Source organism: Anser brachyrhynchus (genome assembly GCF_964034855.1).
Source record: "Anser brachyrhynchus genome assembly, chromosome: 3".
Lineage (NCBI taxonomy): Eukaryota > Metazoa > Chordata > Aves > Anseriformes > Anatidae > Anser > Anser brachyrhynchus.
In genome coordinates, this window is record NC_137696.1 from 71,078,857 (window position 1) to 71,106,814 (window position 27,958).

Below are 27,958 nucleotides of genomic sequence, written 5' to 3' on the forward strand. Positions count from 1 at the left end.
GTCTCCAACAAAGAGCATGTGTCTCCTTCTGCTCCTATCAAGGTCTCTGCCGAAAAATATAGGACAGGTCAACATGGATACCAGAAAAATCAGCGCTAGGTCTTACTCTGCACATATTTTGTTCAGCTGTCTAGATTGGCCCATTTTCTGATGGAGCAGCTTAGAATGCCATGGAGAGGAGCAGAGCCAGATGCACCTGCCAGCTCAGCTCCTGTGTGGTTTGTAATTGTTACTTTGAAATTTGAACCCCTCTTTTACACTGTGAAATGTGGTTCAAATACAAAGTCATGGCCTTATCAACCTGCTTACAACCTTCTCACCAAGAGATTGGGTGTCTTGCACCTCAGCAACACAATTCTTCCTCTCACAAGGACAATGTGATTAAATATCTTTCCCCTGTGTTCATCCCTCTTAACAACACTTACACCTTCTAATTCACCATCAGACCTATTACTCCTTCATTGAACACTTGCATGAGTTATATGTTCTTATATGAGAACTCGTAGTTCCTGCTAAGACACTCGAACAAATAAGAGAAGTTCAATTTCAAATGGTAATTACACCTTACCTTTTCTGGGCTCTCCTTGTCTTCCAAGCCTAAATTGCTGGGCTGCCTCACTCATCACAGACACGACAGATCAGCTGCCATTTATACATAAACTTTGACTCACATCAGATGGTAGCTAAACCTGTCAGCCCCACTTTTCTTCTTCTACGAAATACTGCCACTGGAAAGCCTTAACAAGGAAACTGAGATCACAGGAAGTGTCCTCCACTCCACAGACTACAGTACCAGCTGTTATCTCTGTTCTCCAGTTCTCAGCCAGGTATAGTGCAGGAACAAATGCATTCATTCCTACCCTGACAGAGGCAGGCTGCAGAAAAGCCCGGACTGGAAGTTCTATCTTTTTGATGGCTTTAATCAAATGCAAACAAAACACAGAATCAGAGGGTGGAGAGGGAGCGGGGGTAATGCCTGCACAGTCCAAAATCAGAATTGTCTTTTTTTTTTTTGAATATGCTTTGATTCAGCTCTAATCTTACGTACTTTCTAAGTTCTAGGCAACAAAATTCTATTTTTAAAAAAGCACAGAAATAAGGCAAAGATACAAAACTAAAGAATGACCATCTCATAATGTGTGCTTAGAAAACTTTCACAGTAAAATACTTACGGCAAGAGCTGAGCAAACAACTATGTTTTGGAAGTTCCCTTTTTAAAAAAAAAAATACATCTCTGCATCTCATCTTTCACTTTTTTCCAGAATATAAACTTGTATTTAATTTTAAGCAATAGAACTTAAAGTTCTATATTTTTACATAAATTTAAGGAACTCGCAACTTTCAATATCATTATGGTGCAAAGTTTTAATTGATATTGTTTGGATGTGAAAAGAGGCAAATATCACTCCATGTGAAGTTGCAAAATAGGTCAGCTGGGTACATTCGTTCAGCTTCCTTCTACACTCTTTAGATGCTTTACCAATTACTAATTCTTTCTAAAGAAGGCTCCAAAAGAGTTTGTTCCTTCTTTGCATGACATAATTTAACTCTCTACAAAGGCCGGCTTATTAACCAGTCACTTAATTAACACAGTGACTATACAGCTGAAGGTTGTATTATTTCCATCAAAATAGATGAGTTTCTATAATAGCATTCAATTTCCATGGCAAGATGCATGAATTGTTACAGTTCACTCAAAACAAGTAATTGTCTCTACTTAAATGTGATTACAGCAAGTAGGCTTCCATTTGGAATTATTTTTATAATCAGTACAGTTTAATGAATTAGTATTATGAATTAGTATTTATTTATTTTACTTTCAAAACTTGCTAGAACAGAAACAATACACTGGCTCTATTGGTAAATCTATTCAAGAAAAGCATCATCCAATTTATTCTATTTTAAGTGCTACTTCCAGCTAGCTTTAAGTAATGGCAGTCTGGAAGGAGCAAAGGTACACAAAAGTGAAATAATCCATTAATAAAAGGAAGTGCATGGAGAGCAAGTATACTCTCTTCAAACTATCAGAGATAAAATTACCAAATTCAGAACAGCAAAAGCTACCATCATCCTCTTCCTCATAAAGGCATCAAACCCTGGCTCTCTGCTATGAGACTTCCACATTCAAGTGGAGAGTTTACAACCACATCAATAAAAGGACTATCCATTAGTAATCAGGAGGGATTTTTCTTCAGTTCAATTCCTTTCACAATTCTAGCTGTTCCAGCAAACAAATAAAAGTTCAAGGGGAAAGAAAAAAAATTATTCCTCATGCACTCATCTTCTTAAGCTTTTTTTAAGCTCTCCACTGTAAACAGCAAGCACTGTTAGTGACAATTTCTGAGTAATGATGGGGAAAAGTGAGGAGGTGGTTGAAAGCACTGCTGGCTTGCTAATGCAAACACCTTTATACTACTCAGGGAACATATGTGCAATCACTGTTTATGAAGCAACTTTGACAACACTGAAAGGCGCTTTTTGTTTTATGTTTAAGTGAGACTATGTCTGTTTTAGAAACAATTGCTTTTATTTTGCCGTGTGTGCACGTGCATGTGCTAAACAGAAGCAAGCCACAGTCTTAATAACAGCCTAGCGAGTGGCTGTCTTCTCTGGAGACTTCATTATCATGAGGCTTCACCGCACTCCAGCTCCTCTGAGAAGACACTTAAAGAGAACACAAGAACGGTGGTGTAGAATTTCTAATATTTGAGGTTTCCAAGAAGAAAATCAGTAAATATATTTCAAAGGACCTAACCCTACTGAGGGACCTTTTTCTTCAAAGCCTCAAAATCAGGCCATTACAAGTGATGCCATCTTCTAAGAAAGATTAGTGTTTCATTTCTGAATGCAGAACATAAATATCACATGCTAACACTTAAGCAAAACATGTTTACAGAAATCCCTGCCTATTCATACTACCACATGGTGCCTTGGAGAAAGCTTCTCTTAGGTTAACAAAGGCAGAAGCTAACTGAATTAGACTTGAAGCCTGAAACAGAGCACGTGCAGCACGCTTACAAATTATTTTACATAACTGAATTTAGCCATATTAAATATATTGATAATGTAATCTCTTAAAGACAGGGACTGTGAAACTCTATGCTGTTTAAGTGCCTATTTGTTATTTCTTATTAGAGGTACTTGTCATTGGCCTTCTTCTAGTCTAGGAAATTAGGGTTCCTCTTCCCCATTACATTTTTTTTTTCATGCACAGATGGTAATTTAAACTTAACAGCAACTTCTCAAAGGCTCAGCTTTGAACTTCAGATGATAGGATCCCTGACCGCTATGCTTGGCTGGGCACTCGGGGTGTCCCCATCCCAGCCCCGTGGCAGCAGGCTCAGCGCTGAAGCCAGGCCGGGCTGCTCAGGGCTGTGTGGGGCTGGGGCTGGAAACCCTGAGAACTGTGCCAGCATGGCCTTCCCTGACAGCCTGTCCCACGGGGCGAAAGCTTCTCCCTGAATCCGCTCTGAGCCTCCCTGGATTCAGCCAAGGCCCTTTGTCTCCCCAGCTCCTTTCTATCCACCATCTCTCCCAGGCTGGGCCAGCCCCGGTCCCTCAGCATCTCCTCACAGGGCAACTGCTCCAGCCCTGACCCATCGTGCTCCTGATGTCCTACCAGCTCTAGGTACTGTTGCTTCTCCCCCAGGGGGAAGTGCATCTTATTTGATCACATTGACAGCCCTTGTGAACTTAAGCTGCAGTACCACGACTCCTTGCTTCAGGGGTGGAGCTGCGTTCCTGCATGCAAGCAAGGCTCTGCTACAGGCAGGACTGCAGGCAAACCGCTGTGCCTGTCCTGTCATCTCACCATCCAACTACAATTCTTCTCTGTAAGAGCATTCCATTCGCTCTTGAAAAGTGGCAACAGAAACACAGAGCTCTGTTCTGCTCCTTGATGCCAGCACGGCTTCCCTTTTTTCCAAGGACAGTATATATAAAGCCAATCCTCCAGATTTTTATTCATACAGCAGCAGAAAAGCTCCAGCACTCCCACTATACCCTAGATTTAAATTTAAATGAAGTGCCATATGATTGCCCAACATCTTGTCACACCATCTGCCAAATCTAGCAGTGCTATTCAAAACTGCCTAAGCCCTGAGATATGTAGTTATACTTCAGGTATTGGGCAAACCACATCTTTCTGTGTGGTCCCGTGGGGGAAACTCTAGTTACATTTCAAATACTAATTTCAGAACTGCTTGTCCACTCAGAGACGGAATTTCTAGAGACCATCTTCCAAAGTTCTGTTCTCTTTATCGTTCATATCTAACCAAACCTTGTCCACAACAAACAGAAGAGATCAAGTTCTCCACATAAAAATACCTACACAGCAAATCTTGCCAACACTATTCAATAGACACTCTCTTAATTAAGGACTCTAACATCTAACTTTATAGTTACTTATGAACAAAGCATACCACATATTGCCCAAGAATTATAGCTATTTTTGATGAGGAAGAGGGAGGACATATACTCACCTTAATAATAATCTCCTTGACATCACACAGTGGTATGTGACAGACCACTTTCATTAGTTCGTACAAAATATGTAACAGCTGCCAACGCTTCTGATTCTGTCTAAGAAAATACCTTGTAATGAAGACATCATAATTATCAATGGGTGAGGTTTTTAGCTAGAGGATACAAATAGCACAGGACTCAAAACTAGGCAAAACAGAATTGAAAGGAGATGTCAAGTCTGAGTAAAAGGGAATATATTATTCAGACAGAATACAGACTTGTGTGAGTTTTATTAATGCTTGTCTAGTGTCTCTGTCACCAAATGATGGCACAAACATCATGAAATACATTTCAGGTATTTTTTATGGCATATATGAAAATATTCACATCAACAGAGCTTCTAAGATAACTCCAAGAGGTTTCCTATTCAGGATATGTTAGGTCATGGTGAAAATTTACTAGCTTTAATGCAATGAAGTCCTGAAACTATAAAGAATCAGTGCTACTAGGGTTCTGGGCATACAAACTGAAATTTCCTCCTTCGTTGTCCTTATTTTCATTTTTGTTGGTTTCCTTTTCTCTTAAGACTTATCACACAAGTACTGCTAAGAGTTTTGTATTCAGAACTATCTCAAAAAGTGAAGGGTATCCTCCATGTCATCTTGCTCCATTAAGAATAATAATCATAAGACCAAACCCAGAGATCTGAAGGCATTTGGTTTTGTCTTATAAAAATGGTTTGCGTGCTACAACGATATTCACTTCCATACTTATTTCTGTTGACCTACTAGCCTCTTTTCACAGAAACAGAGGTGCCTAATGGCAATCCCATCCAATGCCAACAGTAGGGATCAGAGCTTCAAATGGAGGAAGCTGCACCCAAGAGGTGCTGAATTTAACATGTCTTCCAAGGACGTTTCAACAACTCTGCAGTGGCATTACTGAGCAGTTTCAGGTTGCTCAGGGGCCTATTGACAAGCTTGTGATTTCTCAGTGTTGCAAACCAGTTCTAAAGGTTCATAAAAAGGCTCATAAAAGGTGGCCTATTTGCCCACAATGGCTAGAAATTAGCAGAAGTTATTCATTCCCCTGTCCTATATCAGTGTGTTTAGATCTGCAGACATTAACATGGGCTACAAACCCACTTCACCTTCCTCTTTTGGATGCATTATGTGGACAGGAAGGGGAAAGCAAACAGAGAGGAAGATAGCATGTTGCTAACATTACATAAGCAGCAAATACTGCTTAATCCAGATTACAGAAGAAAAAAAAAAAAGGAAGAAGAAATTGCTTTCTGATCGGTTATTGCTTTCCTGGGATCCTCCTAAGGAGAGCCTAGCAAAATTGTAGATTTTTAATTAAGAGCTGCATCCTTGCAGCACAGTCTAGTACAGAATTGCCATTATCTCTAAAGTTAGCAAGGAAAGATTTGTGCTACGTATCAAAGAAAGCACATGCAGGAGAGCTTCTACTGCAGATATTCAGCACTAATGGTGTTGTGGCAAGTTAGCTGCAACACCTCCTGTCCAAACACCCTAGCCTGGGTACATCTGACACAGCTCCACATTCAAAGCTTGCTCAAGGTACACATCTTCACACATGCACCAGAAATACAACCAATTTAGCAGAACCATCACCTCCCCTCACTGACACTAGGGGATTTTTTTTAGGCTGAAGTCAGCTGAGCTGCTTTGGCTGCAGCTGACCAAGCTAAAAGGCTGCTCTGAGCCCAGCTGCTGGCTTTCACACCCCAACCCACCCTCCTGGCCTCCAAACCCAGGCCAATGCCCTCAGGATGTTTCCCTTTCTCTGCAGGATGTTACTGCCCTTCCTTCCCCGACCTGCCAACATAACCCCAGGTGTTTCCACACCCTACCAGATCTGCCAAAGAGATTCAAGTTAAGCACTTTTACTAGCAAGTTTTTTTTAAGATCCTCCGGATCCAGTTTAACTGAAACAGACCGGGTAACACCTACATATGCTGCTACATCCTGTGCTTCTGAGAGAGCAGCAACTTCTGGTGATGGGTGGGTGTGAGAAGCAGCTGTGGGAGAAGCCTCTTCAACCAACTGGGACAGGACCAGAAGAGGGTGGTTGTGCCTGGTCTCACCTCAGGAGGTGAGCGGGAAGTGCCATGTGGCTTGGCCAGGCAAGAGCCAGGAGATCCTGATCCTTGAAAAGGGTTTGGATAAAGCTGTTTGTCTCCATGCAAGTACAAGAAGATGAAGTAGGGCAAGATGTTATACCAGCATGCATTCTCACTCCCATAGAAGAAAGGCATTTTTATGTGCCTCCTTCCTCCTCTCAAAAATATAAGCTGGTAGAATAGAGTTAAATTTAATCACTATACGAACACAATGCTCTGTACCAAGTGTGGAATGCAGATTTTAATAATACTTAAATGATTTCTAAAATATGTAAAGGAGAGCTTAGTGCATCTGCATTGAATGTAGATGAATATTTGACAAGAAATTAACTCTAAGCACTCTACTCAGTTGGTTTACTTTATATATGTTCATGCACAGGCAGTAAGTCCAGTTGATACGATTTTTACAATTGGAGAAGACTGGCAAATCAACTATATCAACAAAACTTTCTAAAAAGCACCCAAAGGAATTTTCTAGAAATGTAACAAAAGAGAGACGAAAGGCAAGTATTGTGATGGTATTGATGTTGGAAAGGCCATAAAGGAGAAAATGGGCAATTGCGCAGAAATATAGCTCTTAACTATAGTTATGTATCAGAACAAATTATCAGAACAATGATCGTCACTTAAAGGTCAATAAAAGCAACATTTATTTATAATAAGTCCCTGCTAGATAAACCCACGATGCATTTTAATATTTGTCCTCTGTTATCCTTCTCCTGTCATGACACACACATTGTTACGACACTATGCTATGAAGAGAAAGCAGAAGAGAAAGTTTGGATTCAGCTGTAAGCAGAAGAAACAGCAGTGATGGAAGGAAACAAATTACAACCTAATCAAAAACTTGTAAGCAATTCAGAGAAACTGACTGGAAGAAAGTACATTTTATTGTGACCACAGCAATCAAGTGTTTGCACTGAGGCAAGGTAAGAAAAGAAAATTACTGCACCGTCGGCTATCGACCTGTATTGAGAAGTATTAAATTATGGGTTAGGAAAGCAACAGGTCAGTTTATAAAGTCGAGGAACAACAGCAGCACTTACATATATCTCATTACCAGAAACATCTCAGGCTAAGAGTTTATTTTGAACCAACTATGGAGGAGAAAAGGCATGATCAAAACCTCCTAGAGACTGTGCACTCCCAAGGAGCAGAGAAATTGAAAACTATAATCACCAACCTTGTGAGTAGCAAAAGCTACGATGTTCAGCATCCTATGGAGCACCCACATGAATTTTCTGATGTCTAATAAGCTGAATGCTTGCTACTGCTCTCCCCTCAGTGGGGGCATCAACATCATCTCTCTTATCTCCCTGGTCAGCAGCAGTCTTGAGGTTTGTAAGAATGTCATCACTTTGAAATCTCTACTCTTCTATTTATATTGGTTGAAATTGATCCCCGGGGTAAAAAAAAGTTACTGGCGGACAGTGAGAGGAACTATCAGTTGGACAGCATTATTATTTCAGCTTCATTTCTGTAGGAAACCAGGTCAAAAAATATACTCAGGACAGAAGGGAAGAAATAACATAGAGAAACCCCAAATTGAGAAAATTCTTAAGATCAGAATTATCGAACCTAGTATACAGTACATTATTTTATGTGTGAAAAGCCAGATTTTGGAGTTTTTCACAAACAGATCGGTATTCCTGACTTCTTAGAATTTCTGCAATTTCTAAGCAATGCTCTTAGGTTGCAATGAAAATCTGGATGATCTCCATATCTCCATATCCATAAAAAAATTAATGCCAGACTCTTAATTCATTCTAATGCAGATATTTCACTATTCAAATACTGCTACCAGAAAAGATCACTTTCATTCATTTTTATAATTCTCCCCTTTCAGTGCTGGTAGTCAGTCTTGAAGCAAAACAAACCCATGGGTCTGAGAGGCCAGCCTGGATGCCAAACAGAGGAATAAATCAGGCCATCAGCAAGCTTTGAGAATCCTAGACTTCTGAATGACAAAGACAGCTCTGGGATATGGCTAGACTTGTTGTCTTCCTGGCACGTCTGATACTCATGTGGGCTGCCTTGTTCTCCAGAAGGCCACAACTTCATTACAAATCTTCTGAAGAAAATTCACTGCCTGAGATTACTCAAATATGAGTTGAAACAACATGACACAGTAGCAAGTGTCAAATCAAAAACACTACATCAGTAATTCATTTTGCTGTAAGCTATTGCTCAATTCTAAATCCTCAACTGTTTCACTGCTCACAAAGCTGTTTGAGAACAAAGAAGTTGCTAGGAAGACATTGCAGTGAATGAAGGCTCTTTGGCCCTCAAGATATGGAGAGAGCACAGAAATTTCCCTCACTGTTCTCCCAAAGCTTCACTTTTCCCCAAAAGAGAGCTCAGCAAGGTCCTGGAGCATCTTCACCAGAAGGAGAAATCAATAAACTCCAGGAAAAGGCCTGGTATGAGTTCAGGGAGCTTACAGTCTCCCAGGAGAATGATCTTCAGCTTATGGAGAAAAGTACACATATGATTCCTCACAGACTGATCCCAGGTTTTAGAAACCAAAGAAAAGAGGTACATTCTGAATGATTCATTAAAAACTTTCATCATTATATTAGCCATAAACCTTATTTGAACAGAATAGATCAATAAATGGACACAAAACAACAATTTTGTTCTTCCAGACATTAACAACATGCTATGAGTTTTTCTATTTCATGATTTGCATCAATATTTTTAAATTTGTCATGATTTTGAAGCCCATGGATATTTTCATAGCATTCCCATGCATGTTTTGTTGCTTTGCTTAAATTGGTTACTGTCTTGACATATTCTGACAGGTCTCTATTCCAACAGGGTTTATTTCAAACCACCTATGGAACCAAACTTTCTAATGGTGAAGTGATTGCTTTTAGTAGTTATTTGGATATTTCTAGTGAAGTTCCAGTTCATTTTACCTCCATGTAAGCAGTTCTTGCCAACCACAATGTAACATTTCACAAACATCGTAACAGAGACGTTTATAATTTCAAAGGGAATATCAGCAATTGGAGCTAAAAACAAAAACACCGGACCATGACTTCTTCGGTGAGGAAAGGTAAACAAAGAGTCAGCCTTTACTTCAGGTGTTTCCAGGTCTCTGTTCTGATCTGGTTTTTGCTAGGTACAAAAGGTGGTTAAGTTATACTGGGTAAGTCAACGCACCCTGCGTATTTTCACATTCGTAATTCCTCCCTATGCTGCCCACAAAGTCAGCTCAGATTTTCTTGAAAAAAAGTTTCACTCCTTTCAAAAACTCCAACATTTAAGAATCGGGTACATCTGTACCAACCAAACAGCATCATGTAGATCACTTTGGGTATTGCTGCAGGAATATTTTGAATACCCTTTTACTTCGTCCTTCTCTAAAAGCCCTTGCCTGCTCTTCAGAGTCCACAAAGGACTTTTTAACAGATGGAGATGAGCATCCACAGGAACCGAATTAAGAAAAACTGTCTTACTGACAACACTGTTGCAAACAGAAAGAAAAACTCCTGTCTAGTGAGTGGTCAAAATCCTCTCCCTGTAAGGACTTTAGTTACAATCACAGAAAGATGAAAGCCAAGGATGTATTTTAACTGATTTTCCAGGACTATCTTTTGCATCAACAAATTAAAAGCCACGTTACTTCGTTCTCTCGCCCGTGCGACTTTGAGCGTGAAGCACAGACCTGACTTGTCAGAAATGTACTTTAACGTCAGTGAGCAGTGCGGCTATGTGAATAACGCCGCTTATTCCCACTCGCTACTTTCCCGTGTCCCCAGCGCTGCTTAACTTGGCCGCCCGAACAGAGTACGAGAGAGGAGGGCAAGGAACTGCGGCCGGATCACCCCTGCTTGCCTGCCTGCCTGCCCCGGGAGCCCCTCAGCTCAGTCCCCCCCACGACGAGACGCAGCCCAGCGATGCCTCTTCTTCGCAGCCTCTCCAGGCGCTCCCGGAGCGTTACCACCCCCACAAACACCACGAAACACCAAAAACCCAGCCCCCAGCAGCCCCCAGTAGCCCCATGCATCCCCCAGTAGCCCCCGGTCTCCCCGCGCTGCCCCTGATGGCAGCGGGAGGGGACGGCGCTTACCTGGAGCCGGCCGCCGTCTGTCTGTCGTTCTGTCGTTCCTCCGCCTTCCTCCTCCCTTTTCTTTTTTCCTTTTTTTTTTTTTTTTTTTTTTTTTGCCTTCGCCAGCAGAAGAGCGCGGGCCGCCCTCCCGCTGCTGCCCGAGGCGAGCAGCCGGCGGCTGCCAACTTGCGCTGCTGCTGCCTCCGCCGCTGAGAAGTTGGTGGCGACCGCGGGTGGCCCTCGGTGGCCGCGGCAAGGTCACGGGGCTCGTGGTGGCCGCGGCCCCCCGCGCCTGGCCCCGCCGCTCCTGTCCCGGGCCGGTCCTGGGCCCCGCCGTGGCGCGGCGCTGGAAACACTGGGGTTAAGGGGAGGCTCTGCCGCACCCGGGGCCACCGGGAAAATGTCTCATACACACAGGCTCTGAAGGCTTTTAAAATGACCTCGACATCTTAGGCATTGATTTTGACATAGTTTGTACATTGTACCAAGGGGCTCTAGACTATTCATCTGGAAATCCTATTTTATTTTTTATTTTGAAATCTCATTACAACCACTACAGATTTATCTGAGCCTTAATCCCGCCATCACACTAGATCCCGTCATAGCAAAATGATCATAGAATCATAGAGTCCTAGAATATCCCGAGTTGGAAGGGACCCATAAGGATCATCGAGTCCAACTCCTGGCACCGCACAGGCCTACCCAAAAGTTTAGACCATGTGACTAAGTGCACGGTCCAATCTCTTCTTGAATTCAGACAGGCTTGGTGCAGTGACTCCATCCCTGGGGAGCCTGTTCCAGTGTGCGACCACCCTCTCGGTGAAGAACTTCTTCCTGATGTCCAGCCTAAACTTCCCCTGCCTCAGCTTAACACCGTTCCCGCGGGTCCTGTCACTGGTGTTTACGGAGAATAGGTCCCCTTCCTCTCCACTCCCCCTCGCGAGGAAGCTGTAGACTGCGATGAGGTCCCCCCTCAGCCTCCTCTTCTCCAGGCTGAACAGGCCCAGTGACCTCAGCCGCTCCTCATCTGTCTTCCCCTCTAGGTCCTTCACCATCTTCGTTGCCCTCCTCTGGACACTCTCCAACAGTTTAATGTCCTTTTTGTAGATGATGAGAGAACTCCTGTAGTCCCAAAGTCCCAAACGGACAACACCCCCAGAAATATTTTCCATTCTTACCCATTTCTCAGAACCTCACAGATTCAGCTAAGAATGGGTATCATACCTGTTTGGTTTTTCTTTTTCAGTGGTTACCCTACAAAATATGTCAAGATTTTCATCATAATTATCTATGATAATAAAGACAATAGAAGGTTTAGAATTCTATTTATCTCAAAACTAAAATTGGTCTTCCTGAACCTAAAATCCCTCCCTACTTGCATTTTTCTGTTGTGAGTTAGCACACTTGGGATCCATTGTCACAACTCTTTAAGCCTTATTATTACAGTAATTCAATTTACAATGGGAACTTTAAACACCTAATAACTCAGTGCATGGCTTAGGATTGGTTCATTATCTTGCATTTTTGTTAGACCTTTCCAAATGTCCTCTTAAAGAACTCTAATTTGGAGTCATGTCTCCACACTCCAAAAGATTTTTCCTTATAATATAATTTATTACCTATCCTTTAATGATTAGCCCCTTTGTCATTTATTTTATTATTTGGGTATCTGGTTTGATTTCTCAAAGAACAAAACAAAACAAAACCACCCTCATGACTACTATTTTTAGTTTAATGACTAAAATAACTTATAGGAAAAAAAAATATAGGAAAGAGTTATTCAGATAAGGGAAACCTGCAGTTATTTGCCCATGAGGGCAGTATTTATGTGATCGATTTACACTCAGGAGCTCGTTTTTTGCTGCAGGAACTGGAATTCAGTGTGCTGTTCACCTGTAGCACATCATTTGCTTGAGGACACGTGAGGAAAGAAGAATACACCCAACTGCTGTACACACCCCCATTACAGATATTAGTGCCAAAATGCCGTACTAGTGGATCTAGCTTGCTAATATTAATGTGAAGGCCTTGACATCTTTCTAGCCCATCTGGATGTCTTCTGAGAGAAACCCCAACCTGTGTACTGCTTCTGACAGATGCAGTGGTAGAACTTACTTCTTTTGAGGTAGTCCAAGATGCTGCTCCCCTTTCCCCTTGCAGCCAGCGTCTGCTGCATGCAGGCTGGGTTTGACACGTGTTGTTTGGCCTAGGGCCCTTCAGACACCTGATCTGGCCCAGACTCGCCATAGATGCCAGTAAATGTGATGGTTACCATAGGCAAGAAGTTCTTCCTAAGGGATGTGCATGTTCCTACTGTGGCACTGAGAAGAAACCTTTCTGCAAAGAAACAAATCAGTTGCCTCAGTGATATTCAGCCATGGAAAGCTGTTTTCAAAGCAGCTGGGATCGACTGCTGTGGGCATGCCTTGACATGGAGCAGTCCACTTAGAACCACAACAGGGATTCTTTTCCCTTTCTTCACTATAAACTGTTATTTCTTTTATTTAGCTGCATTTTCCCCCTCTTTATAGCAAAATCAATGTCACTTGAAAAACAGATTTTATATCTGAAAGCCTTGCTAAGAAACTTGTGATGTAGCTCTGTGCAGTCTCTATATTTTTAGACATCTGGAGGATTAGGAAAAAATCCTAGTGTACTTTAATAATATTCATTCCAAACCTTTCTTTATAATGTTGGATATTTCTGATAGAATGCAATAAAAGATTAAATCCCAAAGAAGCTTCTAATGAAATTGTAAGGATCCAGGGAGGAAAATATTGTAGATCAATATTTTTGAATTCCAGTTGAGAAATTTGTGAAGATATGCGTTACTGTGGTGCCTAGAGCAAGGGAATGAATTCAGTGGTCCACATCCTTGCTCATCCTGTGACCCTAACGTTTTCCACCTGACAGCTACAATTTCTGAAATGAACAGGATATCAATAAAGTCAAAATGAGGCAAAAGCAAAACACAGGACTGTTACAGCCTTGGGGCCACATATCACTCTGACTGCCTTAATTTCAGTGCAAGGATTATTAAAGATACCTCTATCTGAGGAAGCAAGTGGGGATAAGGTTTTACAGCATGGCTGTAAAAAAAGGCTGTCTCCTTTCACCCATCTTCAGCAAGCCAGCACAGGAGGTCGAACTGAATGTGCCCATCATATGTGGGCAGACCCTAAAACTCTCTTGCTCTCGGTGCGGTGTCCCCAGTGCAGCAGGCACAGGCAGGAGAGGACAGGTAGGGGAGCAGTAGCAGGGGAGCAGTGGGGACTGCAGGACCACTGTCCTGCTCCTCAGCCTTACGATGAAGCAAACCTCTTGCAAAGGGTCCTTCCCTGAGCTGTGGGTAGAGCTGCACTCAGCTGGGATTTTGTGGGAGCTGAGCAGCCATGGCTGTGGCTGCATCAATATATCAGAGGCTCAGGAGGCCTTTTAAGCTGGAGGCAGAGTTTTGCCTCAGTAAAGGCTTCTGAAATCTCTTTTCTTCTAGAGATTTGGCTTTAGAAAGCTGACATTTTGCCCTTATTGGAAGCATCATCTTAAGAGATTCAGAATAAATGAATATTCATTGCAAAAAAAAAATATCTTAGAGGGCTATAAATAAACTGGCAGGGTTAAAAGGAGTAAAAGGCGTTATGTGAAGCTAAAAATCATGTTTCAAAAAATGGAAGTTGTATGCAAACAAGGGAGCTTACATAGAACATAAACCCAGACAAATTAGGCTTAAAACTATAAACAAATATTTTGAAGAACATCTAGCTGAAGACAGGTATTAAAATTACTAATAAAACCTCTTCTCAGCCCATAAGAACTAGGAAGCTTTGTACAGTTGGTAGATAATAAAGGAGCAGGAAGATCACAAAGGTCACGGTAGTGGTACTAACTAAACTCTTAGTTGCAGTGTTCACTACCAAGGAGCTTATAGAGGTCCACACACCTGCTTTCTTTACAAAAATCAGGTCTGAAAATTTATCTCACATTGAATGGTTGGAAGAAAAAAATAGCTCACATAAATAAAATGAATAATGAAATCAACCGGCCTAAGTCCTGCCCACCCAGAAGATCCTACAGAGGTCAGATAATGAATAGCTGGTCAACTAACCAAAATGTAAACTTACCATTCAAACAGTTTTTGAAGTCAGACAACTAGAAGGTACCAGACCTTGAAAAGGGCTCCAAGAGGGTATTTGTATTTGAGGTGATCCGTTTAAAAATATCCTAAGGAATAATATCGGTCAGCATGTGAGTAAATCTGAATTCATGGAGAAACATTGACATGCCTTTTGGGGAGGGAAACCATGCCTCACAATCTGCAAAATCTCCAAGTTTCTTCTTACGTAAATGATCCGGTCATCTTGGTGTCTTTTAAATATTATTAATACTTCTGTCAAGGTCTTTTAGGTAAGACCTATGAAGACCTTTATAAAGAAACTCAACTATCTTGAGATTAAAAGAATTAATAACTACTTAAAAAGATGTTAAAGAAATATTAAAGGACATCAGGGGATACTGAAGAAAATGGTCCAGATGCAACTTCTGTCTCAACACAGGGAACGAGGCACTAAATGAAATCCTCAAAAAGTGTGAAACATGTAAAAGGAAGTACTCTTTCCACATAGCACATTATTAAATGATGTTTTGCCCACATAGTCAAAGAACGATGTAAAGGAAAAAAAAAAAAAAAACACGAGCAGGTAATAAAGTGTAAGTTATGGAAGAAATACCCGTAAGGTACAATTAAACATACACACACACACACAAAAAAAATATTTTCCATTCTTTATAAGTATGAGGCCTCTAATAAAAGACCAAAAGCCACAAGTCTTATGATAGGCTTCAGAAAAAGAAAAGAAAGTTCAAAAGCATCATCAGTGTCACAGCTTTATGGCCTGAAATTTGCTTGCTTGCCTGGGGAAAGCACAGACTCTGAGCACATTCAGGAATATTCTTGGGGAGGCTGTTATTTGGAAAAGACATTTCAGCATGAATACTGAATTTTTATTTATTATGTACCAGCATTTTCATTACAATACTGACAGCATGAGCACCGCATGGAGCCCCTTCTAGTTTGCATAGCACAATTATTCAAAGTGGTAACATTTTCTTCTTGTTACCATCGTATAGCCATGATGATCAAAAAGAGGGCACTGCCTCCAACATATTGGCCTCCAGCAAGTGGCCTCTATTCAGTACAAATCAAGAGTTAACTCCACATAAGTTTAAAGGAGGTGAAGCAAAAATCAGGCTTCTGATTCCTGATGTTACATGTATGCATCCAGATGTATGCAAACTTCCAAACGCACACATTCTGCCTTCTGTGTTATAGCATCAGGCTTTACATCTTGCAGTGACCTAAAGCAGGACTGACAACTATATATACGCTTTGAATTAAAGGGAAGGGAAGAGATTACATTGCATATATTCAGAAATGTCTGCTCAGAGGATCTGCAGCCGAAATGTGTGTATCAAAATGACAAAGCCGGGGTTTGAACAGAGGTGTTGCTTTTTCAGCCTGGAGTTGGCCCTGACAAGTTGCATGTGAGCCGTGCCCCGCAGATACCCAGCTCTTGCCTATCCTTCCTCATCTCCAGGCTCCCACATGCATGCATAAAAGGATTAGATCATTTAAATAGCCTTGTTACAAAACTGTATTGAAACATAGATACTGATGCAAATTGTACAGCCTGTTGGCACTGTATGAATCATGCCGGGCCTAGAATGAGTCTACATTAATTCCAAGTGTGCTGCATTTCCATTTCCAAACTAGTCCTCTTTTGATATTCATATTGCAAGTTGCCTTCATTGAGATTATTTTCTTTCTTCTTGCAATTTTCCTTTGCATCTATTAATGCTCTTGCCAATTCTTTATACACATAGCTGATTTCCAAAGCTTCTCTCCCCCTGTTCTGTGTTTGATCTTCAGTTCTTCCAAAGGCATGTAAACAATGGCAATCGGAAGTCAAGATAAAGAAAGAGGCATTTCATGAACCAGTCATAATAGCCAAATTCTTATTAGAAACAGAAACAAAAGAATTGGGAAAGGGTCTGTTCGCACTGTAAGGTTGCTTTTCTGAGTCCCAAATATACTTACAGTTTACTTGTGTCCTACCATTTTGGTCATCCTCACTTCTTTCCCGTGAAAAGCACGCACAACCCCTTGATGCCTGTTCCTGCTTTCTAACGGAACATGAGCTGTTCCCCTGTGTCACCTCCATGGAGAACACAGACTCACGTGTAGCCTCACCAGCAGCACATGCACAAGGCAGCCGTCTTCTCTCAAATGAACCTAGAAGAAGGAAGACGAGTCAATCTGGTGATATTGCCTCTGAGGCGTGCGCCCGCTATGATGGCTGCTGTGGTGAATAGCTGTACTCAGATGATACATTTGGGAGTGGTTATAAAACACCTGTCATTAAAAGTTTGCATTTATTGAGTCAGACATGATGCTGATGAATTTGGTACCCATGGGGATCAACTGGCAAAACATGTACAACCCTGCAAGCTTCCTTTTGATCCTTGCTACCAAAAATCACAAAAAAACACTTTGAATATCATAAATCCCTGATATAGCCTACTGGGTGAAAAGTTCATTAAAAGTCATATTCAATTAACAAATGACTGTCATCACCAGATGTGTATGTCCTGAGGTACAGTTTAATATATGTCAGCCACAGCCAAAATGACAAGATAAATGGTGATTAATGCTTAGCTGACTGTTTTACAAAGCATCACTCTAAGCAAAGGAATAACTATGAAATAAAGAGCCTAACCCTCAGAACTTAAGCTAACTGGGGTGAAAATATGAAATAAGGGAAAAAAGATGAGGTCCATTAAAATACAGAGAATTGGAATATGTTTACAGTCATTCTCCAGGCTACATTTCCATGTTTCACACAGCTGGGGAGAAAGCATCTCCTTTTCAGATCATTAAATAGACAAACTTTCTGTTCAGATAATCCACAGCAACAGAGCTTCAAATCCATCCCCAAAAGACAATGAAAGCAAGCTAGAGACTCAAAAATGACTTGCTGGGCTTCTGAAGAGAAGCCGCACTGCAATGTACAGCTCAGAAAAGCCTAACTGCTGCTGTTCATGAGCCTTTCTAGAGTTTTGTGGGATGTCTTCCAAGTCTAATACGGTATTGCCATGATGCATAATTTCATCAGCTCTGCTCAGAGAACCCAGGGCCTTTGTTGATACAGAACGTTTAGCAAGTTATCTCAACTGAAAGATTTACACAGTTCCTGATTTCTGGGTTATCAGATTTTGGTCCAAACACTCTTTCAAGACACCAACTCCATTTAAATTTATCTATTTATTTTTCCTCACTCTATTGGAAAGGTACAAGGAAGCTGGAAGACATTTACTTGTATGGCTGTCTGCAAGGTGTTTCTTTGTGACTGGTCTGTTCACTTCCAGAGCTGCTAACACTGGGTGCTACAATAATGTCACACAGTGCATGAATTCTTGGGCTGAGCATGTTCACTTTTTCTAAGCTAGCTGTCCTCTGCACACCATAGCAGTTAGACAATACGATTGTATGGGATGAGGATATCAAGAACATATATTTCCAGTCACAGTTAGACATGTTGGGAAATTGTCCTACCAGGAACAATCTTCTCAGATGTCGAGGACAGGCTGTAATTACTGAGGAAAGCTGCTGAAAAGAAAAAGAAATGAGAGAAAAAAAAAAAGTTGAAACACAAAGAATACTCTCCAGTTTTCTCACTTCATAAGGGACAGGTTCACAACATCCCTCTAGTCCCCTTTCAGGTTTCCCTCTTCCAAAGGTGTTTAACCTGTCTCTCAAACCTGGCCATGCAACATGACTGTCACAAAGCACATGTTGCTCAGCTTGCAGAAATGCAAGTAGCAGTGAGACATGCCTTCTGCCTACACTTATGTGAACACAAGGTGCAACATATGCAGTCTGACAGCAAGTACAGTCAGCCAAAGCTCCTGACATCAGGTTAGCTTCATCAGCAGTAAGGACCACTTGTGTAACAGTGTGTGGTGAGTTGGTTGCCATTAATAAGGCTAAAAGAGTTACAGCGCCTGATTCTCTTCTGTACGCCTAAGATAACACATTCATTCATTCCCCGATAAATAAAATGACGCATATGGGCTGCAGTGATGTCTTTGTCAGGTTTTACTTCTCATGTGATGTATAAAGTATATGATACTTCTGTAACCATTTCACAACATTGTTCTCTGCTCTTTTTTTTTTATATATTTTTAAGCAAAGCAAGTAATATGTGCAAAGCAAGTAATATATTATCTTTCAACTGCAAATTACCAGGGCTATGGAACACAGCTTTTTTTCAAAGTGCCAATCCCATCTAAATAACCAGCCACATTAAGGCATCCAGTTTACCTTTGCTAGGTTCATCCTCTGATTTTTGTTTACTAACGAGCACTCTTCAGCAAGCATTGCATGAAGGAGCTGGAGATTACAAAAGTGTATAAAACAGCTTCTAAATGGCTTCAACAGCTGGAAGAGCAAAAAAACCCTAAGACACATTAATGAAGCAGAAGTCAGCAGAGACAAAAGATAAGAGAAACAGCATCATTGTGCAGAATTATCTGCATGTCATCACAAGGTGATCAGAGAACTAAAATTAGGACAGGCACGCAAGCACATGACTATTAATTAATTTGGCATTAGTTGTTTTAATTTGGAATCTGAGTAATCTGGACTAAAATGTTTGAAATAAAGATGACACAATGCAACTAATTTGGACTCAAAATTTCAGAGAATAGAATGGACTCGAGTTGGAGTTCCCATCTCAGATGTAGAGATCATTAAGTCAGGGGTGATGTAAGCAGTATATCTGCACTGTGTCTTTCTGGGGTGTACCCATTTCATGGCTGGCTCAGAGAATTCTCCAGGGAGAGCGCACATGAATACTGAAAAGCAGCAAAAAACTGTTCTGAAGAGGGGTGAAAGGATATTTTGTCTTAAAAAAAGGCAGAGAGAAGACATTTTATGAAAGACCTTCTCAAAATGAATCAGTTGTTTGGAGTGTGTCAGGTTAGCTTTACAAAACAGGCTGTTTCTATGTACTCACCATTCAGAAACCTACAGTGAATCAGTGAACTAATTTCTTTCAAAAAGTTTCTCAATAGTGACTTGCCAACATTACTGGAGAATTAATCTTTATAATTCAGCTGTCAAGCAGTGTGACTGATCACCTATAGTCTTATTCTTGCCGCTTCATTACACGGTTTCAGCTTTAGGCAGACTTTTTCCTCTGAAAAATAAATAAATAAATAAATAAATCCTTACCTAGTCATAAAATTAATCTCAAATTTAAGCAGCCTCGAAGATCAAAGTTCTTCACTTTGTGTTTATTAGTTTCAGTCAGATAATTATAGTTATCTGAAAATACTAGGAAAGCAAATGTTTTGTTCTCTAGAAAACTTGGGAAGAAGGATCATAATTAGGGCACAGATGATGGATTAGAAGATACAGTGTGACCTTCTTATGTAACCTTGTGCAAGACTCTCTGGGCTTTTGTAGAAAGGGAATATTAATAATTCAGAAAATCATTAAGAGGATAATCACTGTGGATTGGAGGTCCAAAACATTAAACCAGGTAATGAGACCATAGAAGAAGAGAATAAGAATGGACATAACAGATTTTTTCGCTTCTGAGGCAAGCAATTTGAACAAGAATTTAGCTGTCGGAAAGATTGTCAGTGAAAGATCAGGAAAAGACATGAGCTTTTACAAAGCGAAATTGAAATATTTTTCCCCTGATGGTAATTAAAATGTGGAAGGTCCAACCAAAGCTACCAAAACAATTCCAATAAAAATCATATTCAAATAAAAGTTGGATGTAGTCACATGGTACCAATTAGAAACCATATCGTCATACAGAGCCAATGGATAGGTCTATCTCCAATTTACTCATACTTCATGTGGCATGAGGATGCCACAGCAGCATCTTTGTTTGCAGTCATTCCATTATCATGAGACCAGTTACGATTCACACACAAGTCTGATGACTACAGAAATGGTGCATGGGGTCTTTCCATAAATCAAACTTAATATGAAGTTCCTGCCATGACAGTCTAGCAGCAGTATAGAGCTTGCATACATTTCAAATCATCACTATGTAAAAGACACGCAGACTGAGGTTTTTTTCCACTTTCATAATCCCTGAAATATGTTTCCCCTGATCGTCCAGTAGAAAATGGGACAGTTCGTGATATGCAAACGGATGGTCTTCTAAATCAATAAAAATATTTGAAATAAAAATATATTTATATAAAAATATATTTATAGTCAGTCAGTGTGTACCAACTGAACATAACAGCAGAGTGTGACTGCTTGGGTGGGCAAGTCTGGGTTCATCCTGCTGCTCTCCACTTTCATTCTCCATCATTGGGATTATGATATATATATAGCAAGGAGCTCGTCTACCTCCAGAAACACATCTCAGTGCTATCCTGAAGCTTTGAGTCCTATTGACGAGATATCAAAGTTTAAAGCCCTCTCTCCTCAGACTCTTGAGTGAGAAAAATAGCAGTGGGTTAACTATCATCCTCTCACTGACTACGCAGGGAAGCTCAGGGAACCAGAAGTTAATGAGGCACATCATTTAAGAAAGCATTAAGAAAGATTTTGAGTGGCCTTCACTTTGCCACATTGCAAGAGATAGATGAGGGTATTTCTTGGCCTATGATTTAGCCCAGATAATGGGCACTGGACAGTGACCTTTAACAGACCCCTAGCACCATTCAGTCCAGCACCACATCAATTTCTCTCAGTTACCATTCACATTGCCCTGAAATTGCTCTGAAACCACCCTGCTCTTTCACTTGCTCTTTCAACTTCCAGCACTTGACATGCTGCTGTCAGAGATGTTACAACCTGGGAAAAAAAAAAAAAGACAAATTACATTTTATTATTTTTCTTGGAGCACCAAACCTGAAACCTGTCTCTGTTGTTGTATAGCCTGGAGCTGTCTTTTCTTATCTGTGTACCAGGTGGGTAGGCAAGAATGACATCTCTGTCTCCAAGCTCTGATTCATTACTAAGTGCTGGCAGGAAATCTCATTGCCTTTTTTATGAGACATCTCATGTCCACCTAAAACAGCTTTCCTACATGGACATAGGCAAATGCTATTTGCAACTTGGTCACTTTTTGCCAAATCTCTGTGCTCCAAAACAAAGCAGGTTGGGGGGCATTCTAGAAGTGGTGGGAGACTGCTGAGAAGCATAGTGCCAACCCCCCCAGCAGACAGCTAACACAGTTCTGACTGTCCTAGCTTTAAGCCCTTGAGTTGAAATAGGGGTTAACCTCGTTCAGCATTGAAAGGTTTCTATCAGGGTAGGTGTGAGACACTGGCTGCTCAGGACAAACTGTGCTAAGAGTAAGATGAGAGTGCACGGAGGAGCTGGCAAAGGCCATCCTGACCATGTTGCTGACTAAGAATGGTTCTGGACAGCCAGAGGAGCTCACTTGCCCCAGGCCAGGGCTCTGATGGATGAGAGATGGAGGGAGGTCAGGAAGCATTTCCTTTAGATGGATAATTTTCCTGTACAGTTGCCACACATTGCCAATGGCACATATTGTCATTGAAGACAGATGTTTTGTAGGATAAATTTGAGTTGCCACGACATACAAGGTACAAGATAAAATATAAGAGAAATACTTTTTAGTCAGAAAGGATATCCATATAAAATAACTGCATTTACACAAAATATAGGAGCATATCAAGCAAGTTTGTTATAATAACATTCTGGAAAAGCCTGAAAAAAATAAGAAAGCAAATCTAGACCAGACAATACCTACTGGAGATGAAACAGCAAAAATACGGTTGCACTAGTACTAAACAAGGACAAAAAAACTTGTGTCAGAAGACTAATAAAAATTACCACGATTCTTCTTCTTGCCTTAGGTTACAATAAACCAATCTGCAACAGGAAGAGATTAGGGAGCTACTAGTAATGAATAAGCGGGATTGCCACATTATTCTTAGTACCAGACTAGGTAGACACCCTCTAAACTCTCGCATAGTTAAACAAATATCCCTCTTCTTCAGATGTCAGAGTTTTTAAGTACAGGAATTGGATCCTCTAGGGGACATGTTGAATTCACAGCAAACTACATAAACTTTTCCTGACTCCATTATCATTGTATGGTATTTCACCAGTGTCCCTCTTTTAACATAAACACTTCAAGAAGAAAAAGAATCATATCAGAAATAAATATAGGCAAAATGACAGTCTAAGGACAAAACTTAAAACAGTTTCTAAAAAAAAGGGTGGGAGGAAAGAGAGGTGTTAGCACTTCCAAAGAACAGAATCTTTGTTGCTAAAATAATAAACTGTATCTCTGAGGCCATGTAGATTAGCCAGAATATTATCCAGTAGACCTCAGCAACTCAGGAGTCAACAAATACAGCTTATTTGTATTGAAGCAAATACCTGAAACACATTTGCATTTAATACCTTCTTGAACTTTTATCTTTCTTGATAATGTCTTCTGGGTCAATGCCTGAACATTGCATATGGCTATAGGTCACAATTTAGTACCTGAAGCACCATCATGTGCCCTTGTGAGCCTGCCAGTTGGAGCAGTGCAAGAGGGGCATGCCATGGAGATCCATACTTTGCAGCAGCAGTCATGTTATCTGCCAGCTCCACCCACTGATCAGCTGGGCTTTGGCTGTCTCCAAACCAAAAAGGTTCTGCTCTGGTCCCTCAACTGTGCTTAAACATTTTGAAATAAGTTGTGAGGCTGTTGAAAGAGAGTCTCTGTTAAAGGAAAATTAGGAAATATAAACAACTAAGGAAAAATACTAAGATTCCTTTATTTTTCATGATAACAGATTTCCCCGTGCAGTATAGTGAACCAGATGTATGAAACAAGACCTTGATATGCTTGGTTAATTTCATATGCATAAAGAGGAAATAAATGATGAAAATATTCCAAAGCAGTCTTAGAAATAGTAATGCTTCTGAATGTTGCCTCTAGCCCGTGGCTTTTCCACCATTATTACAAAGCAACTATTCTAATACCATTACTCCAGTGTGGAATACCATGAATGATGAGGCTCAGATTTAGCAGTGAAAAAGCACTGTTTTTCAAACCAGCCTGTTAAGCCAAAGAAGAAAAATCACAGAAGGATGTAAATGTTGTTCAGTGTGAGGGTTTTTTTCTCATTACATTAAATCAGTTTAACTTTTGATTCTACGAGATTGTCCATGGAAAGGGAAGGGAAGGGAAGGGAAGGGAAGGGAAGGGAAGGGAAGGGAAGGGAAGGGAAGGGAAGGGAAGGGAAGGGAAGGGAAGGGAAGGGAAGGGAAGGGAAGGGAAGGGAAGGGAAGGGAAGGGAAGGGAAGGGAAGGGAAGGGAAGGGAAGGGAAGGGAAGGGAAGGGAAGGGAAGGGAAGGGAAGGGAAGGGAAGGGAAGGGAAGGGAAGGGAAGGGAAGGGAAGGGAAGGGAAGGGAAGGGAAGGGAAGGGAAGGGAAGGGAAGGGAAGGGAAGGGAAGGGAAGGGAAGGGAAGGGAAGGGAAGGGAAGGGAAGGGAAGGGAAGGGAAGGGAAGGGAAGGGAAGGGAAGGGAAGGGAAGGGAAGGGAAGGGAAGGGAAGGGAAGGGAAGGGAAGGGAAGGGAAGGGAAGGGAAGGGAAGGGAAGGGAAGGGAAGGGAAGGGAAGGGAAGGGAAGGGAAGGGAAGGGAAGGGAAGGGAAGGGAAGGGAAGGGAAGGGAAGGGAAGGGAAGGGAAGGGAAGGGAAGGGAAGGGAAGGGAAGGGAAGGGAAGGAAAGGAAAGGAAAGGAAAGGAAAGGAAAGGAAAGGAAAGGAAAGGAAAGGAAAGGAAAGGAAAGGAAAGGAAAGGAAAGGAAAGGAAAGGAAAGGAAAGGAAAGGAAAGGAAAGGAAAGGAAAGGAAAGGAAAGGAAAGGAGAAAGGAAAGACACTGACTCTATTCTTTCTCTCAAGTTTTTTTGAAAACAGGGACTTAAAACTAGGCATGATTTCTGCGTGGAGCCAAGTGGTCTGCTAGCTGGAGGTCCAGAAAATCAGGAAGTTCAGATGAGTTGATGGGATTGCAGAGGATTTACGTACATATAAATTTAGGCTTCTATCTCTGGAAATGATTTTTTTCTCTATCTGTAAAAACGAATTCCATATGTAGTCAAAGGATTCTGAAAATAAACACCAATTTGCTTTCTTGAATGCATTGATCACTATACATGGTGCCTTTTACTGTTGGGTTATATTTGCACATAGGTGATTTGTACAACACCAAAAAACAGCAGCGAACCATTATGGCTTGCCAGGAGATCATTCTGAGAGCTCAACAGACTGAGAGAGCAGTTCTTCTGTTTAGAACACAGACATAAATCTTTCCTACTAACAGTTTTGTTTAGGGGATAGGACTACTTGCATTTACATCTGAGCCTATCACTGTATATTCTCACACTGGGAAATATGCATGGTAGGGGAGAATGCTTACATGTACAAAAGTTGACCTGAAGAATTCTGCTGTCTCTTATACTCTCACACTCTCTTATACAAGTTGTTACCGATGCAGAGCCCATGTTATCATCCAACTTTTCCTCGTGTTCAGTACTGTAGGACTTTACCCAAGCCTACACCTGCCAAGCACACAAGTTCTTCTGGCCAGCGCGTCGCCGCCAGCCTCCCAGAGCTCTGCAGGGGAGGCCTCTCGCCATAACTCATCAGACTACAGAAATGATGTTCCTTCCTCAAAAATCTTCTGAAACGTGTAAAAATTATGTGTTTCTGCATTGCCCCCTACATTGTCCTGAGACAATTAAAAAAAAAAAAAAAAAAAAAAGGACATTAAGGGATAATTTTGGACAGAAAAAGACAATTTTGTAAGTTTGATTTCCTTCATAAAAGAAGCTATTGATGTGGAAATTGTTATTCTACTTTTACATAAAATTGTTATGTTACATGAGGAAGAGATCTTTTGTCGTTAAAAGGAGAAAAATGTAGATACTTTTTATCCCTAAGTGTATGATTCTATACTTAGCTAAGAATATCGCAAAGGCTGCCCTAGGTCAGAGTGAAAGTCTCCTTGCCCAGCATTATGTCCCTGACAGAGGAATAGCAAATGCTTCAGGAAAGAGTGTAAGTGAAGGACGAGCAGGTGGTGATAGCTTTGCCATCCTAGTTGCAGCAATTACCATTTTAAGGATTTCCTGAATACAGGCTGCAACTGGACAATTATGTTTAATAGCCCTTGATGGATCTTGCTAGCAGCTATTAATCGAAAAGGGAGCCTCTTTTGTCATTTCATGACTGATTAGTTTCTTTGAAAGCTCTTCCTGAGGACCTTGTGTAAGGCTTTTTAAAAATCCAGGTACACTGTACAAGCCAAATCATCCTTATTCATAAGCTCACTAACTAAAGAGTACTATTAGGTTTGTGAAGCATGTGTTCCCCATAGGCTGAGCTGTGCAGGTGTCCCCGCAGCCTCTGGAAAAATTGGTATCAGATTTGTTGTCCTCTGTCTTCTGGGAGAACTGCCAGAACCACTTAAATAATACTTAGGGGTTCAGCAAATTTGTAGTTTAATTTGTTTAGAATAGCCGGTGAACAACATCTGATCCCACCAATGTTATTAATTTATTCGAAATTATCCATAGTGCCTGAGATATTAGTCCTAATAGCAAACTGATCCTCAGCTGTTGCTTTCTTGTTACTGCAACAGGTAAGTGTTTCTATGGAGAAAATATTAAAACCCTACAGTTTCATCTCCTCATGATTATATTTTCGGATTAGAGTATTGCCACTCATGAATGGCAAACTTTATGTTTAGCAGGAGCACATAATTGAGGGAAATAATCTCCTCATTGCCTTTGAAAATGAAGGGAAGGTCATTGATAATACAACTAGTAACAACTGGTGTATATCAGCTTAGCTCCAGTAACATCCTTACAGATAAAGAAAAAACATTGAAAATAATAATAATAATAATAATAAAAATTTGAAAAAGTATCAGCTTTCTGTAATAGTTTGGCTTTTTATGTATAAGTATGTATTTTAAGGGTTTCTGAAAAAAAACTTACTGCAATAATCAACTGCTCCAGATACCGCTGTCCAGAAAACAGATTAAGCAGATATTGGCTAGACCACTATCTTCCTCTAGCCTAGGCCTTAACTATGAGGTATAAAAGTCTGAGGTCATTTAGAATTAAATTGTCTCATTTAAGTCTTGCCTATTAATCCTGAGCTAAAAATATCTAAATTTCTTGACTTATTTTTAGAGGAGACAGTAGTTACATGTATTTTTCAAAAGAGATGCAATTAACAAAAATGTTACAGCTTGAATAATTATATGTGCTGCCTACTATATATAGAAAAATAATCACCTTTTCAATTAAGATTGGGACACATATCTCCATTAAATTCAATGAAGACAGGTGACCCTGTGCCAGTTAAGGTTTTGGCCCAGATGTAGATTTCACTCACAATTTAAGAGGTATTTTCAAAAAATCAGGAAAAGAATTTGCCTCCAAATTAGCCATTACTAACAGAAGTAAGTAAAAACCAAATGGATGTGTGCATATAATGTGGAAATGAAAAGTGAGATGCCAAGAAATTCATCTGAAGTGCTGGTATGGCAGATCATTTCAAGTAATATCGTAATGCAAACAAGTAAATATGTGTACATGTATTTGTGTATGTGTATATGTACATCAATGTGCAACATGTAGGTATGTAAATGCACACATACATATATATACACACATCCACATGAAAAATGAATAACAACAAAAACTCTGTGTGTCCACACCTATTAGGATAATATACACAGACACACATAGATGGTGATAGCACAGCTTTAAGATCTGAACTAGTTTTTGTTAAATCTGCTCAGAGTAAAAGCTGAGGAAACCTTCTAAAGGAAAAAAAAATAGTTTCTCAGTGAAATCTCAATGAAAAGAAGCATGTTACCTTCCACTCCCAAGTTACTCCTGAGTTACTCAAGGATCCTGGAGACATCTACTGTTCGCCCAGTGGGCTGTAAAGTGTTTTAAGAGAACCGTCAATTCTGGGACTTCACGCACAGCTGTAAAACAAAAGATGTACCAGTTCCTCAGCACTGTCACTACAGCTGCTGGTTGCTCACCTTCACCAAAATCATAGACTCTCAGTGTTACGTGAACAGCACCGAGGAGCTGGTTTGGTTTCTAACTGAAAGGTCATATTTACTTTGCTGAGCCTGGGGGAAGGAGGAGGACTTGGGCAGGGTACCACTCACTGGCTGATCACTTCTTTTCTGGGAGATGGGAGCACAGACAGCAT

General features: G+C 40.7%; 1 protein-coding gene and 2 long non-coding RNA genes across 9 annotated transcripts in view; all 3 read right to left on the reverse strand.

Moving 5' to 3' along the window:
* PKIB (cAMP-dependent protein kinase inhibitor beta) overlaps positions 1-11,015 on the reverse strand; it is a 54,983-nt gene extending 43,968 nt beyond the window's left edge. For 2 of the 6 annotated variants that reach the window (XM_080588360.1, XM_080588357.1), the window contains exon 1: positions 10,686-11,013. The gene's annotated coding sequence lies outside the window, so the exon portion shown is untranslated. Of the gene's footprint in view, positions 1-7,793; positions 8,190-10,685 lie in introns of those variants that run through there. The other 4 variants (XM_080588362.1, XM_080588358.1, XM_080588359.1 and 1 more) reach the window with 4 other exon arrangements.
* A 3,768-nt stretch (positions 11,016-14,783) lies between these two features.
* LOC308193536 lies at positions 14,784-19,958 on the reverse strand. Of its 2 annotated transcripts, XR_013949706.1 has the most exons (4): positions 19,736-19,958; positions 19,042-19,158; positions 18,035-18,327; positions 14,784-16,953 (listed from the first exon to the last, which is right to left on the reverse strand). It is a non-coding gene; the product is annotated as an uncharacterized lncRNA (long non-coding RNA). The 2 variants fall into 2 exon arrangements; XR_013949707.1 differs by having other exon boundaries at positions 14,784-18,327.
* Positions 19,959-22,916: 2,958 nt separating this feature from the next.
* Positions 22,917-27,636, reverse strand: LOC308192443. Its single transcript, XR_013948816.1, has 3 exons — positions 27,608-27,636; positions 25,137-25,448; positions 22,917-23,433 (listed from the first exon to the last, which is right to left on the reverse strand). It is a non-coding gene; the product is annotated as an uncharacterized lncRNA (long non-coding RNA).
* Between the last annotated feature and the right edge of the window lie 322 nt (positions 27,637-27,958).